Consider the following 15547-nt stretch of genomic DNA (forward strand, 5'->3'; position numbering starts at 1 on the left):
TCTTCTTCTTCTTCTTCTTCTTCTTCTTCTTCTTCTTCTTCTTCTTCGAAAGATTCAGCTAGCACAAAGGGTGCAGGTCCATTTACTGCCACAGCCAAAAGCACAAATCAGACACTGATGCTGACACCATGAAGGATTCTCTACGCCTGGGAAACCATCATTCAGCTAGTTTGCATTACAAAAGAGTCAAAGATATTTAATGGACAAATATGGGCAGAGAGAAGTTAGGTCTAAGGCACTACTAACCTGTGTCAAATATTAAATCAGCTGTTTAATGTTACATGGCAAGTCTCCTGGCATAAAACAGTGTAAATATGAAGATACTTTCCCTGGTACTCAATATCATCCCTGTGATTGCCAAAATACATAGGAACTGTATAAATTTTATGTGCCAGAAAAACAGAATAAGGAATGGCATGCTAATAGACTGCCTGTGGTAAGCTAACAGATCTACAGAATAAATTTTTATGAACATATTACATAATTTTTACAAAGTCATGCGTCTTGTAAACATGCTTTAACTCCTAACCTATACTGCCCCACCTTTTGCAGCACTTTTGTCAATCACTTCACAAGTATAAGCTACATAATTTTTCATTTTATCTCTTTCCTACTTAGTATGTTCAAATGCTACTGGAACGGAACAATAGTAATTTATATCTGTTTTAGTTTAAATGCAAAGTTATAAGCACTGAAAAAAGCAAAAAAAATCCTGTGAATTCGACACACTCACTGTTACTTAAGAAGGCCTTTACTGCTGTCCTTTTTAGAACGGCTGGGACCAATTCATCACTGGATGGGTGTAACCCAAAACTGTGTATTCTATAGCCTTCCATGCCATTTCCCAAAAACTGTTGTCAGTAGAGGCCTGTGAGGTGGGAAGATGTTCCTGTACCCTTTTATGGGATTCCCCGCTCTGATACTCTTTTATGGAGGAAGGACTGAGCATCCTCATGCCCTTTTATGGAATTCCCTGCTCTGAGGGAGGGACTGAGCACTCCCGCCTGAACTGGAGAATATATAAACTGGGAGTTTTCGGAACCTTTTCCACCACTCGTGGGATCCAGAGGAAGACTGCAGACCACCGCTCTCAACTAGACTGCAGACCACCGCTCCCAACCAGACTGAGACCACCACCCTCAACTGGACTGCAATCACCACTTTTGACCAGACTGCAACAGCTCTCCCACCAGCAGGTTCATCCCCTCTCCCTTTACTTTGGACTCGGGGGGGGCCAAGGAACACCACTTTTGTTCATACCCCAGGGTGCTGGGTTATACATTTGGGTTTTGCGGGTTAAAACCAACTGTCTGTCTGTATAATTGTACTAATTGCATTATTTTAATAAATTGTTATTCTGACTTATAAATCTCTCTTTTGAATTGAGTTCATTTCCCCTGCTGGTTAACTTTTAAACCAGCACAACTGCACTTGCAGTTTGCATAATTATGCAACTTTATGTTGTAAGTGCATAAACAAAAAAAATTTTCTTTCATTTCACTGTGGTTCATAAGAATTCCTCAGTGTCAATGATACCAGGAGTGAGCTTTTCCATAGGCCAGCTGTTGAAGATTCTACCACTTAAATCTGACTCAATATTAGTAGTCATTGCAGTATGTTTACAATATAGTAATATAGCAATTCTGATGTAGACTAGAAGAGGTAAATTAGACCTCTGCTTATTCAACAGTTCTTTATTTTAATAAAGTACACACATTTAACAGCTCCCAAAATATTCCTTAAGGATGAATGAAATAAAATTAAAAAAATATAAAGCATCCTAGTTCTTCTGAAGTCATACAGGACTCATAGAAAACTCATATTTAATTTCAGGTCAGCAAATTGAATAGTGGGTCTGGCAGAGTAAAGAAAGGATTACTTTGAAAAACATTCCGTATCAAAAGTAGTTTCATTTGAAATGAATCAATTTCTGCATCACTGAAATGTCCTGTTTCACTTGTTATCTTTCGGTAGCTTTGCCAAAAACAGGGAAAAAATTTAAAGGTATGATGTAGAAATCAAAAAAGAAAATGCAGTAAAAGAGGAGAAGTAAAATACAAGCAAGCCTATTTTTTAATCTGTATTTTTTATTTCACCCAGTGGTAAATAAAGACAACATAAAATGGGAGCAGGAGAGGTTCTTTCCTGCCAAAATAACTTAATACAACATAATCCCTAAAATGAGGACTTTTTAAAGTTTCAACAAAATCCCTCTGAAAATGTAACCCTACCCCAAAACTGTCAAAAAGCCAAACATATGAAAGACAGAGAAGCCACTGGAAGAGGGTAAGACTCTTTCCTGGCTGGAGCAGCCCTCTGTTTGGAGGGTGATCCCAGTCCCTGCTCCTTCATATGTCTGCCTCCTGTCTCACTCCCAGAAGCACTGTCACCTGGATCATTACTTTCTGGGCAATGGTGAGGTGCGGGGATCCTGGAGTTCAGGTGATGGTTGGTCTGAGGTCAGCATGCAGCATGGAGGCAGCAAGCACCTTAAGCACATCTACACTTGGTTTTTTCTGTTGCTCAGTAGTCTGAGTAATCGCTCTCACTAAGCTCCTTTATTTGCTCTTATAAGTGTGATCTTCTCAGGATTCAGCTCATAATTGCTTGCATTGAATTTCCATAAAGCTGGGCAATGATCAAGACTTCATTTTTCATGTAGCTCCAGGGGGAGTGTCTAAAACTGACGTTGAAGCTAAGTACGCTGGATTAAAAAGAAACAGCCATACGTAATAAATCCTGAGTCACATTGTTGTAACATCAGAAGAATGCTCTGAAAACAAGAAATCTTTTCTGAACTCTGAAGAGTTTTATGGCTCAGTATTTATTATCACAAAGTGGAATTTTCATGCATAATGACAGGAAGCAGTCAAACTTCAGAATATTTCACCCAACAGCATATAGAATTTGGATTCCATTAAACATAACACAGCATAACATAATTTCTGTTCTGGATGAAGCCTGAGCAGGTGCTGATATTTTCTGCTATTGCTTTTGTGATCCTTATGGCTCCTACTTGTCCTGACATCTAAATCTGTATCAGATGGAAAACTCCTATTTAATTTTGAGGTTCATCTGGCTTTCTTTGATCCAAAATTTGAATGCACAGTCCTGAAGTTGGTGTAATAGGGTTTAACCTTCGACCACTGAGCACCATCTGATGCTAGATGGTTATCTAGCATTAACCTGAGTTATACCAAATCTTCTCACCTCTTGGCTCTGTATCTCAGAGGAGGCAATAAGGAGAAAAGGCCAAATCAATCTGTGTCAAAATTCAGGGGTAGGAGGTAGGTGGCAACTTCCAGTCAAAACCCACCCTCTCTGCTTGGACATCTTTCAGATGGGCATTCTTGGGTAGTGATGGATGTGCATGCTAAGCCTCTAACAGCTCCTGTTCTGCTACATGCTTGATATAATTTTCTAATGTTTAACACAATCTCAAGGTCATGGCAAAACTTGTGTAGAAGAGGCATCTGTGCTGAGCACAAACTGAGTGTAAGGGTGCAAAATCCCACCTCCCATAATAGCAAGCTGGCTGGCTGGAGGTGAGCTGCTGTATACACTAAGGTCACAAAACTGAAGACATCTGTCTTTGGATTTAGTTGTAAATGTGTTGCTGCTGACTGAGCTGCTAAATTACTGCTGTCTTTAACTCTGTCATGAAGATGCCATTGTAACTGTGTGTTCTCCTTTACACTCAGTTCCATACCATGAAGATATTCCATTAAGATAAACATCAATGTATTTTGGTTTTATTTTTTGCCTGATTTCCCAGCTAGTGGGACAGGGAATATTAAAGACAGCAATTATGGAGATGAATAAAGCATTAGAATATTTTTGGCCACAAACTGGATGCTTGTAATCTGAAGGAAGCTGTTGTGGTGCTTCCTGATAGGAAACAGTATTCTGAAAGTGTGAGTCTTTTTAGACAGAACCATTCCTCTTCTGAGAAATTAAGTTGAGAATACAGTGCATTAGGAATCACGGTGATATTCAGGACAGTTCAGGATCTCTCTACAGGCTATCAGGTAAACATCCCAGATAATGAACTCGATTGTTGTTCTTCTAATGACAGATAGGCAACTGTTTGATTTCCTTCTTGTATATGCTACACAATCTATGGGTTGTAGTTGAGTGATTTCTTTTTTATTTCTCAGAAAATTGAAGCAGGATAGGGAGTTACTGGTTTTGGTTTATCCTGAATGCTGCCAGCCAGAGTCTGAGCACCTACATTAACTTGGACATGAACATCCCCCACAACTACGCATCATCCCATGTCCTCCCTGCCCTTCACTTGTCCATCTGCACTCAGAAGAGATGGAGTTCACCTCTTACTGATTTTTCTACAGCTTTTACAGTGCCAAGAGAGCATTCCTCTCCCTCGGTACTGCCTTGCAGGAAGATTAGGAAGTGTGGGGGAGTATTTAAACCTAAATTCTATGTAGCCCCAATTTAAGCCTGCTCAGATCCTGCAGAAAACTCAATCAGATTTGCATATTTTAAGTCTGAGGTTTCCAACATGGGTTACAGAAACTGAGTCCTTAGTCCAAGTCAGAGTTAAGTTAATTCAACTAAGTAGGATCAGTAGGATCTGACAGTGACTTACAGGGTGACCCTTATTGGTTATTGGTAGGGTGAAAGATTGACGATTTAAAGCCTTTGTTAATTTCCTTGTTAGCTGCCTGAGAGGGTCAGGGTTTGCCTTAGAAGCATTATCATGTGACATTGTGACCTCTCAGCTGTCCTGTTGAACATGCATAGGAGTCTTACTGCATCAATAAGTGGTAGATAGGTATCAGTATGTTAATGATTGCTGTCTCCGCATGTCCATCTGCTCTGACCCAAGCCACACACCAAAATGAATGACAATGAATGACATGGTGCCTGCACAGATTTAGTGACTGTCCTTGGAGCAGTAGTTAGCTGAGTCCCCCTCTAGATAGAGTTATATTACAGGGTTGGTAGAATAATTGTCAATAGTTTCAATGTGTCACTGGTCCAGAGGCACCAGCTATTTGCATCTAGTGTCTGGTTCTCTTCTATTTGCGAGGACCTTTGCATCTGCTACTGGTGAAAGGGGTACAAGTGCTCCTTGTAGACCTTGGGTAGGTCTACATGCCATACAGGGAAATTGCTTTGTCTGCACTTTGAATAAACCAAATACGGAACAGTCATATTCTCATGGAGCTCAAAGCCAAGATGTAGCACAGGATAACAGTGCTGGTTCAGAGCCTTCAGACATCTGCACATCCTTAAAGTGGTTGTGTCTTGCTTCAACACACAGCACAGGTGTTGCCTCACTCTTGACCAAAAGTCTTAGTCACTTTGGGAACAGACTGCTCTTGTGCTCACTACAAAATCCTGCAAAACTGTAGCTGATAAAGCAGACAATTGTCCCTGAATGGAGTCGTAGTAGTATGTTGAACTGGTGCTTTGGTGCTTAGGTGAGGTTGATGATAAAGGTCTGTGTGAAGGTCAAAGTTTTGCTTTTATCATGTAGCCCCTGCACTGATGTCAGAGCTGTTACTTAAGAGGTAGTTTCCCTTTGGCTATGACAACACCATAGTCTTGACTAAAGATTTCCAATTAAGCAGTGAGTCACCAAGAAGCTACCTGCAAGGGCATTATTTTTAAAATTCTGTCTGAATATGACCAAGTCCAGATTTGCTGTTCTGCTAAACGTGATATGAATTTTAACATTTCTCTTAGCATGTGAGAGAGCAGAGTTCAAAAGGTAGTATATTAAATGCTTTTATGTAGGAAATTCAGTCAATTACTAGTGGTTCCAAATTAATTTATTCAAGATCAAAGGAACTGCATATAAAAAATTATGGAACCAGCAATGGAAGCGTATAACAGAAAATCAAAGGATTTGCACATGAAATACACACTGATGGATCAACTGTCTATTGCTGGATGATAAAGAAAGGCCTAACAAAACACAACAGCTATTTTTATTATGTAATATGGTCTAGGGGAAAAAAAAGGTGCAAAATGTTAACAATTTTAAAGTTACATCTGTATGAAAAGACATACTAAAATATATATGCCCCCAAAGAAAGACTTTGGAAGTTTGGACAGGTTTTAAAATACTGATGTTGTCTCGTGACTCCTAACTAAAACCAATAGCACAGAATGCTGAGATAATTAAGTGCTGATGTGTACAAGAGCTGAATGGAAAGCAGGTCTCTGATCTGGAGGATCAGAGATTGCAAAGCTCACTCAGGACAAAAAGAAAAAATTCAGTGAGATGTCATAATATAAAAAGGACTGTTTTAGTCAAAACAGGATTTTTTTTTCTGACTTCCCATTTTTTAAATCTTTTCCATTATATAGTAATGGAAATTGCTGTAAAAAACCCCAAACAAACAAACAAAAAGAATCTTACGTCAGAAAAGAAGACTTTCCCTTTACAGAATGAAAACAAGGTATTTTAACAATTTGGAATTTAAATTATCCTGACTTCCTAAAACCAATCCTTTTCAATAGCTTCAGTTTTGACATATGGAACTTCGTAATGAAAAGTGATTTTTACAGGAAATGCTTTAATTAGTTTTACCTTTCTTTCTTTTCATGGCGGTGTCTGGTGAAAGACATTCTAACATAATAAGAATTCTCTTTAGATTTCTGAAGCATTAGCTGAATAATTTTCCATATGTTAATTTGGTTTATGATAGATTACGATCAGATTTGCTAATTATACTTTTCCAGCATCATCAGATGTCTCTAGGTTCGATCAAGAATACAATTGGATGGTAAACAATTATGGGATGTACCCCAGCACTAATGTTATTTGTTAATTGATAATTTTGACATTATCTGAACCAAGACATTTATTATAACTGATCAAAGGATTTTTTAGCCAACTGGAACTCCATGACATACTGAAAGATGCAGATGTATTTACCATAATAAGTCTCTATGAATGCAGAATGACTGAAATTTCAAGGAAAGAAATACAAGATTGATGAATACCCTTCAGAATAAAACACAAATCACAAGAAGAAACTTGAAGACAGATTTTTAATGGCACCAGACTCCCATCATTGAGAAGTCAGAAGATTTCAAGTCCTATGTAGGGCTGTACAGACTTTTAGAAGTAATACTAGTTTCTCCAGCTGAGAACACTGAGATCTTCTAAAATAGTGACAGTGTAGTCCTCAAATATATAGAAGTGAATGCCTGTGTCACATGAACAATTTATAACATGAGCAGTAGAACATGTCATTAGTATTTATAAAATAGAAGCATGGGAAAAGCACCTAAACAATCCAGGTTAAATTGGTTCCACTTTTCAATGTTAATATGGTAGTTTTTCCATCCAGAGGTATGTCACACATAAAAATTCATTAGTAATGCTAGCTAAATCCTAAAGCATATTACTGCTGATGCCTGCAGCTGTTACTCAGAAGAATTGAAGTCTTTTTGTGGAAGAGCATTTAACATGAAAAGGCTGAAGTCATCTGGCAAAACAGCTTCGTTTGGGGTGTTAATTTTCTCATATCTTGGAAACCTGTTTCATTTTCACAAAAGGATTCCCAGAAAGTGGCCTAACACATTTTCCTCACACTTTCAGACTACAGAGAGTTTATCCTGAGGAAATTGAATACTTCTCACTCCAGTGATGTGAATATTCACTTCACAGTTCAATCCTCGTATCAGTGACATGGAAACAACACCCTTGGTCTCAGCTGCAAGTCTCCCTTCTTTGGGCCACAATTACACACTGTTGTCAGTCACTTCATACCCATATCTGTTGACAATAATTACAAATACTTCTTCCTTCACTGTACTATCTGTAACTACTTTAGGCTTTCTAGGGTGTAGAGTTGCTCCCCTCCTATGTCAGCTGATAGCTACAGTTTCCCTTTGTAATAGGAGAGGACATTGGAAATGTTGTAAAGGAAGCACAGCTGATAAAATTCAGCTTATTATTATGTATTATTCTAGGAAGCTTTCAAGTCTGTAGGTATTAGACATAGAAATCCAAGAAAATTAGATCCCTGCTACAAACAGTTCAGAGTCCCAAACCACTGTCATACCAGTGCAAACATATAGGAGAAATATCAAAAACTGTAACATTCAAAGTTGTGCCAATAACCACCTGGAGGTGATCTTCATGGATGAGTGTGAAGCAAAACATGTTACAGGAGGGAGAAGGTCCTGAGAAATATGATTTATGCATTTAATTACCTTAGGAACAAGTTTGTGAAGGTCTTTTCAATGATGTCTTCTCATTCCAGATGTTCAGTGTAGGCATGCTCATACTTTGTAGGCAATTACTGGATACACTCTGGTAGGAAGTCACAGAAGCATCTTCTAGAAAGGAACAGTGGCTTTCTGTAACAGGAAAAGCACTAGAGGACATGTCAAGTGCAGAATTTTGCCTAGTAAAGTAAAAAGCAGCAGTTGGTATTTCCGCTGGGATTCTGTACAGAACAATCAGAACTTATCAGGCTGTCCAAAACACTGCATTTCTGTTTGTTTTTCCACCAAAAGTGTTTCTGCTGAGTTTGTCCAGATTTTGAGAATCAAGCAATCTGAATCACAGTTCCGGGGAAGCTTAAAGATTTGTGATTGCACAATGCTAGTCAAGAAATATAAAAACTACTGCAGACACAAACAGAGTCTGAAAACACAGCAGAAGCCTCTGAAAATGGAATAATTTTTATGTCAGAATAATTATAATGTAATCAAAGTTTCATTATAAATGAAACTGCAATTCCCACATTGCACATATGAAACAATTAGTGACTTTAATTTGCCTTGCTATAAGTGGAGGTTTGCTATAGCTGAGTTTACTGTGAAAATAGAGCCAAGTAATTCAGTCATAACATTATTTGAGTATTTTCAAATGGACTGTACACAAATATTTTCTGATACGAGCATCTTCTGTCTTTAAACCACCACAAAAGCATAGTCTTCTGGAGATACAACTTTCCCCCTCTCTCCCTGAGAATATGTTTAATGTTCATGTGGACCCCACTGCTGCTTAGCCCAAGCCTTAAAAGCAAAGACTGGCTGGCAGACCTGGGGTTATGTTGCAAAAATCCACCAGCATTGTCACTCAGTTTGCCTTTTTGCAGGGATGGATGATGATTTAGTTTATCAGAATGCGTGTGTCAGTGTTACACTGCCTTGGAGAAATACCACTTGCAAACACTCCTACACAGCTCATACCTTGGTTCTGACCACAATGGGAAGTAGTGGAGCTACAAGTTTGGGAGACAAGCTACAGAGGCTGGGCGGGTCTTGGCTCTGTCTCCCCTACATAGCAGCCACTGTAACTGAACCACCTGTGGGGTTGTTGCAATTTTTAGATTTTATGAGCTAGTATTAATAAGCTATTTATCCATGTCCCCCTCCCCAACCAACTGAAGGAGTAATTATGACTCATCTGATACTTCTGAGAGATCAGGTTTCTTGGGAATATTTCTAAGTTGATGCTGTCATATCAGAGTCTTTTCCTCATCTCTGTGCCATAGAGTCATAAGAAAGCCCTTTTTAGATGGACTATGTGGTATTGATTACATGCTGTTGACTTTGTACCACTGGGTACTTGTCTTGTTTCTATATGGCACAGCAGAGTGAAACAAAGGAATTCTAGGTTCCAAATTAAATGTAGTTATTTACTTGACTGGGGTAGCTGGAAAATTTCCATTATACTGGATTGCATTTTTAAATAAACAGAGGGAAATTGTTATAGTACAGGGAGTGTAGAGGCACTGATGTAGAATACATAGTGAAGAAGTCCCAAGAAGGAGATGTATAGTGGTACTACCCCAAGGGCCAGCTGGCTAGGGAAAGGCAGCAACAGAAGCAATCACTAGGTTTCATTAGGGCAATCCAGTACAGTTTGTGCCTAATGGCTGTGTGAGAAAAAGGCAACAGAAATGAACCAACACCTTGGGAGATGAACAGATGATAATATTAACTGATCTGCAGACAAAAAAAACTCCCTCCAAAAGTGAAGGACAATGAGAACTCACACCTAACTACTGTGACAACCAGTAGATTTATTTTTTTTTTGTTTGCCTAGAGGGATGGTTGCTGTAATTCATTTCTCCACCTGCTAGTCAGAGCGAGCAGATTTCCACAGCATGAGACCTCCAGCATGCCTGCTGAGCCTGATGAGGAAAATGAACAGTACCTCCATCTTGACAGCAGTAGCAAATGTCCTAGAGAGGTATGCGTCCTAGATGTGGGGTTTTTTCCTTTTTAAAAAAATGCACATATTTGAATGAGCCTGCAATAGAAAGCTTGGACTACCAATCCATGCAAAATGACAGTGTCCTCCACAAAGCATGCTTATTTTCGATATCATCTAAACCTAGTAATGATTCCATGTTTGAGCTGTCAGTGGTGGAGAATAGAGTCCAAGCCTTCTGTGGGTAACTAGGTATTATTAATGATTTTCAGTCCTAGATTTTAGTCCAGGGCAGCTGCTAACCCACTCCAAAACCACCATGGATTTGTTTAAATCTGTTCCAGCTTGGATCTTTACCAATTTCTGTCTGCTCAGAAGCTGTATGGTTCATAAATCCCCATCCCTACAAATGTTATGATACAGTCCTATCCTGGTGGATATCAAGGGAAGAAAGTATGAGTGAAATATAGTCATGATACGATCTTTATTTCAGTTTTAATGCTTTTTTAATTGTCATCGACAAAGGTGTTTTGTAGGGGCTTTACTTTCCTGTAGGCTTCCTTTTACCTGACAAGCTCTATCTGTTGGCCCAGATCACATACCCAGCAACAGCTTGCTAGCAGCTGGGAAAATCCCACTGATGCTGGGCTGTGACATAGAAGTGCTGTGTGGAGGCTAGTACCAGCAGTGGCTGGGGTGCTGTGGGTGAAGCAGGGAGAACTGCAGGCAGAGCAGACACAGAGAGCTCATTCAGCCCTGGCACTGACTCTGGCAGACTCTGCCGTGAAGGCACTGATGGGATTGAAGGGAGGTTTTGCTTTGTGAATGGATTCAAGGAATGAAAAAAGGAGCCAGGGAAAATTATTGACTCAGTAAGGTTTCCATAAAATTCAATTTTTCCCCCTAATGCTGTTTGGCTCCCTATCTCTAAAAACCTTACAGATCAATCAAGATACAGTTAGGAAATCTAATTAAGTGCCTACAGTAATGATGATGGCCTTCCTCTATCCTGTTTTTTTTCTTTTCTAGATTGGACTTCTCTGGGAAAAACAGAGTCCTGGCACAAACAAAGCATCTCTGTCTATTCCAGTGAAGTTATGCTTCCTTTAGAACAAGATCTCCTCTTTCTGTCTCTTTTGTGAATGTCAGTTGTATTTCATTTCATAGTTTCGTGTATCATTTTATTTTCATCCCTCCTCTAAGTAATACTCGAGGAAATGAGATGCCTGAAATAATCAAACAGCAAAAGTCAAGTATGCAAAAATTAAAACCAGCTACCCACTTAGGCACTGTAGCTAAACCAACTGATCTTGGTCATGGAAATTTTCACAGTTTGAATTCTGCTCAGGTCAGCAAAAAGCAAAGCTTATTATTTTTTGGTGATTGTTTTGTGACCTATAGGATATAGACGAATGTTTTCTTCCTGTGGAATAGGTTTTATATCCCCGGCTCTCTGTTGACTAGAAATGCAAACAACATACAGCTGCATAGGAGGGGATTTCAGCTCACCTATGAAATATGGAACAATTGCTTCCAGGCCTGGAAGGATTTTAGACTACCAGACCTTCAAATTGCTTCTGATATTGTGTATGAATAAAAACTGTTGCAAGCCATTTTTAAGACGTTTGAAGTGCTAGAGAGCAGCTAGATCTCCTTTTTTTTATTCAGTCAGCACGGGCTGTGAAAGGCAGCATGGTCAACTGGGTCAGGCAAAGGAAAGGCTGGAGTGCTTTGGCAGGGGCCAGCCCAGTGCCTCTGGCTATGCCGTATTTCTGGGCAGCACTCTTCAGAAGGATCTTCATCCTCCATCTCTCGCAGCTGAGGAAATCCCCCTACTCTCTTCCTTCTGCCTTTCTACAATACTGTGGGTGTTATGCTACTGCAGGAAAGTACCATAACTTTCCTAGGATCCTAACCTATTTTAATTTTTCCCTAAAAAAAAATAGTGCTAGTTTTGAGTAAGCTTCCAAGGTGCTAAAATGCTTTTCTTTCTTCACAACAGCTTTATTAATGTTAGTCTTTAATCACTAGGCATTATATTGCCAGCTTTAATTTCTGGCATGTGGTTGTGGTGATAGTGTGTGGGGGCTGTTACTGTGTCAATCACTGCCCCATTCCTCGCAGTGACTGGGAGAGCAAGAAGCAAGCATAGATGAAGAACTGCAGGAAAATCTGGCCTTCAAGCTGCACCATGTAGTCCATGTGGTCTTGAGTGGCATATGGTCAGGGACAGGGGTGGCAAATACAGGTAGGAACTGGGGGACAAGGTAGATGCTGCCAAAGCCAGCAGCTAGAGGAGCAACCACAAAAGTGTCAAGAACTGCTCTAAGGCAGAGCTAAAATGAAAGCCGTATGGACACTCAACTGGTCTTATTTCTGGAGAGAGTATAATGACTGGAAGAGTCAAATGTTCATTCTTCTCTCTTCACTTATTATTTTTACTTTCTGAACTCTTCCTGGGGTACTTTGTTAAATGAGCTGTGCCCTTATTCATCATTGGATACCGGGATAAAATATCAGTCATAGTTGTTGGAAGCTATCCACCTTTGTCTGCCCACAAAGGAAGGGAGGGGAGCAGCACTTACAGACTGATCAGCTGTGTGAGTTAAATACTACTTACCTTAACATACCATAGTGTACTAGAAATGATCTGTAACGTGGTTTTGGACCCTGCTAAAGGTGCTTTGAAAGCACAGCAAAGGGAACCACATAAAGGGCTGTGGTACTAAAAACTGAGAATTCATACTGAGCACTCTTCTTAGGCAGCAGCAGAAGATTTAGTCTGTTAAGGCTGTAGCTGATTAAACTTGGGCAGTCACCAACCATATGAATATCAACAAGGGGAAGTGCTGGATTCTGCACCTGGGATGGGGCAACCTTGGATGTACATACAGACTGGGGAATGAGATGCTGGAAAGCGGTGCCATTGAAAGGGACCTGGGGGTGCTGGTCAGTGGTAAGTTGAATATGAGTCAGCAGTGCCCTGGCAGCCAGGAGGGCCAACTGTGTCGTGGAGGGCATCAGGCAAAGCATCACCAGCTGGTCAAGGGAGGTGATTGTCCTGCTCTGCTCTGCAGTGGTGTGGCCTCACCTTGAATATTGTGTGCACTTTTGGGCACCTCAATTAAGAAAGATATTAAGTTGCTAGAGAGTGTCCAAAGGAGGGCAATGAAGATGGTGAAGGGCCTTGAGGGGAAGCCGTATGAGGAGCAACTGAGGTCACTCGGTCTGTTCAGCCTGGAGAACAGGAGACTGAGGGGAGACCTCATTGCAGTCTACAGCTTCCTTGTAAGGGGAAGAGGAGGGGCAGGCACTGATCTCTTCTCTGTGGTGACCAGTGACAGGACCCAAGGGAATGGCCTGAAGTTATGTCAGGGGACATTTAGGTTGGATATTAGAAAGAGGTTCTTCACCCAGAGAGTGGTTGGGCACTGGAACAGCCTCCCCAGGGAAGTGGTCATAGCACCAAGCCTGGCAGAGTTCAAGAAGCATTTGAATGATACTCTCAGGCACATGATGTGACTCTTGGTGATGGTCCTGTGCAGTGCTAGTGGTTGGACTTGATGATCCTTGTGGTTCCTGTCCAGCTCATCATATTCTGTGATTCTGTGATTCTTGAAACTTGTCAATGTAATCTACTTGTTCCCTGATATACCCTGGACTGATTTACTACCAGTTATCTGTTACATTACACTTGCAAGCATTTAAAAGCAAGGCCAATTATTGAGATGCTGTGTTCATAAAAGGCACAACAGAATAAGAATTCTGGCCCATACTTAGTCAGTCTGGCCACACTATGTCAGTCTCAGTTTATATTACCCCTTCAAGAAGATCTTCAATAAAAAAACTTCCATGCCCACCTATGGGGCTGCCTCACAGGTTGTCCAATGCTACCATGTGTTTTACAGGTCTCCAAAATTATGTAGCTAGAATATCTGTGTATTTCTTTTCTGACTGCCCTAACAAAAAACTTATTTTATCATTGTGTGAGTATATGACAATTTAATGGAAACTGCTAAAGGTCATTAAAGCATGAAGTACCTGTAGGACTTGTTTAAAGTGCTTGGTATATCTGGCAGACCACCAAGCTGACAAAAGCCCTTGGTGTTTCATGACAGTCACAATAAAGCACCGCTGAGGGGGTTGGCTTGGCTCAAGTTCTTATTTTCCTACTCGAGTTTCATGCCTTTTGATTGAAGTTAAATGCTCTGAATATGGAGTTTTATGCTTATTTCAAGTTTAATTATGAAGCCATGTTTTTGGCATCATAATAAAGTGGAACACTTTTTCTTAGAAAAAATATCTCTGACTTTAAATCTTTGACTACTGGTATAAAAACAAGTGTGTGGTGTTCCCCTTTTGTTCCTCTTATGATTTTTGATCTCCTGTGCTAGATAAAAGCTCTACAGGCATTGAGTAACCCTCTGCTAGTACTAAAAAAAAATTGTTTGCAAATAAAATCCTTTGAGGCCACAGAGCCAACAGGATTTCAGCTGAATAAAATTCTCATCAAAATATGGATATCCTGGAGAGGCCAAGGAAATCTCTGTGTGATTCAGGGATAGTGTCTTAGCTCATTCCCCTTGTAGAAATGCACCAGCCTCAAGAAAAACAACTTCTACAGTACTTCAAAACTATCAGGCTACTTTAAAAGTAGTAGGATTTTTTTTCTCTCTAATAGAAATAGGCTTAAGTGCCTAGTTTGTTCAGATGAAAAGAGGCCAACACACAAATAAAATAAATAGTAAAAAATGTCTGGAGGTCAAGTCCCTGGCACCAGGACTCATGAGATACATTCACAGGGGAAGTAGCCACCCGCAGCAACACTCTGGGTGCCACGTTTAGGAAGCTGGAAGGAGAATGGTGTTTTAGTCAGCAGTCTGGAAATCTTACAGTGGAGGTAGAGGCAACACAAATGCTTTTGTGAAAGAGAAGACAGTGCTGAGCCCTCAGGAGAAATATCTGAGGCTGAGAGACAGATCAAAGCTGTGGCTGAACAGATCAAAGATCTCAAAAATAAATGTATGTGCACAGCAAGCTGCCTGGTTTGCCTGAGTGAAAGTTCTTTTTTGACAGTAGTTTTCTTGCGTGTCACATTAGCCAATAAAGCACGTGCTGCTCAGAACAGAGTACTGAGAGATGCCACCAGTAAAAACTGGGTACTTGCCATTATGTACATCTCTATCTATAAGCACAAGAATAGACCTGACAGCTTTAAAGCACAGGAGAGGATTAACAAGAGACCAAGGAGACTGAGGGACAGGCTGCAAGATGGAGGAGGATGGTGCTGACTTCAGGGAGGCCTGGCTGAGGTGTGTTGAGAATTCCATATTTTCTGAAAATCCCCTCAACATCCCTCTAGCTAGGCACTCTAAATCACTGGTCAGTTTTCAAAGACTG

The 15547-nt window shown here is 40.3% G+C and overlaps 1 long non-coding RNA gene across 1 annotated transcript in view; it reads right to left on the reverse strand.

The window, feature by feature from the left end:
* Positions 1–15547, reverse strand: part of LOC113971076 — a 49743-nt gene that overhangs the window by 5645 nt on the left and 28551 nt on the right. The window contains exon 3 of the long non-coding RNA XR_003535432.1: positions 8194–8319. This is a non-coding gene — a long non-coding RNA (uncharacterized LOC113971076). The remainder of the gene's footprint in view (positions 1–8193; positions 8320–15547) is intronic.

The sequence above is a fragment of the Neopelma chrysocephalum genome, unplaced genomic scaffold (assembly GCF_003984885.1).
Source record: "Neopelma chrysocephalum unplaced genomic scaffold, ASM398488v2 Primary Assembly neopelma1_23, whole genome shotgun sequence".
Taxonomy (NCBI): domain Eukaryota; kingdom Metazoa; phylum Chordata; class Aves; order Passeriformes; family Pipridae; genus Neopelma; species Neopelma chrysocephalum.